The sequence below is a fragment of the Leptonychotes weddellii genome, unplaced genomic scaffold (genome assembly GCF_054177405.1).
Source record: "Leptonychotes weddellii isolate Sample4059 unplaced genomic scaffold, ASM5417740v2 HiC_scaffold_36606, whole genome shotgun sequence".
Lineage (NCBI taxonomy): Eukaryota > Metazoa > Chordata > Mammalia > Carnivora > Phocidae > Leptonychotes > Leptonychotes weddellii.
This window is the reverse complement of record NW_027968154.1, coordinates 1-1,139: the sequence shown is the minus strand read 5'-3', so window position 1 is coordinate 1,139 and position 1,139 is coordinate 1. Positions and strand designations below refer to the sequence as shown.

The following is a 1,139-nucleotide window of genomic DNA, read 5'->3' as shown; positions in this document are numbered from 1 at the left end:
GAGGGTCAGGCTCTGTCCAGAGGTCACGACAGGGCCCTGCTGGGTCAGGAGGGAGGGCTTCCCCAATGCACCTGGGAGAGACCAGCCGTGGATTGCAGGGGCTGATGCTCCCCAAACCTCCCTTCTCCCATCCTGACCCCCGTCTCACTGTCCATCACCCTCTGTGACTCTGACCTGTGAGCCCCTGTTGTCCCCTCACCCCACCCTCTCTTCTGGGGCTCCCCTGGGAGCGGAGCCCCCATAACCTGTCTGGTGCCTCAAAACAGGGATGGGGCAACAATCAGACTCCCTCACCTGAGACCAGCAGCTCCAGGAGGTCACTGGGGTCCGACCACACCTGAGGGTTGTTGTTGTAATAACCATAGCATCTGAACATCCACCTGGGGCTGGGGGTCACAGGGCCCACAGGGAACAGGGCCTGGAACCTCCCACTGGGGGCTCGCTGGGAGTCCAGGGTCCAGGAGGTCCGGTGTTCTCCTTCCCTCATCAGGACGAACCTGTCGAGTCCCAACCATGAGCCACACTGGAAGGTCAGGTACCCTCCTGAGGTCACGACAGGGCTGGGGAGGGCTGAGAGGCTGGGTTTGCCATGCCATCCTAGGAGAGGAGGAGGGAACGGTGTTAAATGGGGCTCAGATCCCCCATATTATCCCCAGGGCTGGGCTGTGAGAGGGAGACACCCTGAGAGCAGACCCCCTTCCTAAGGGCACAGCCTGGGGCTGGGACCCTGAGTGGGCTCGCACCTGTCACCACCAGCTCCAGGGGGTCACTGGGCTCTGACCAGCCAGTGGGACTGACATAGTTACAGAGATATCGTCCTGCATATACATCTGTCATGTATTTGATGGAGAACTTAGTCTTGTCCTTGAGCTCCAGTGGCTTCTGACTGTCCCAGGTCTTCGAGTTTCCCTCTTTTTGCAGGTGGTACTCCTGGGCCTCCAGGCTCCCCTGACACCAGATGGTCACAGGGGTCCCCTGGGGGATCACAGAGCCTGGCTCAGCCCAGATGGTGGGTTTGGGGAGGGTCCCTGGAAGGAAACGGAGGCTGGGACACAAGACCTTCCCCACCCCCAGGTCCCAGCTCTGCCCCAAACCCCCAGACGTCCCCCTCTGTCAGCCCGGAACTGCTGTTCTCCATC

At 61.0% G+C, this 1,139-nt stretch overlaps 1 pseudogene across 1 annotated transcript; it reads right to left on the bottom strand.

Moving 5' to 3' along the window:
• Positions 1 to 3: 3 nt before the first annotated feature.
• LOC145719269 (leukocyte immunoglobulin-like receptor subfamily A member 6 pseudogene) lies at positions 4 to 1,083 on the bottom strand (annotated as a pseudogene). Its single transcript, XR_014142277.1, has 3 exons — positions 744 to 1,083; positions 295 to 597; positions 4 to 71 (listed from the first exon to the last, which is right to left on the bottom strand). The product of XR_014142277.1 is annotated as a leukocyte immunoglobulin-like receptor subfamily A member 6 pseudogene (transcript).
• Positions 1,084 to 1,139: the final 56 nt, after the last annotated feature.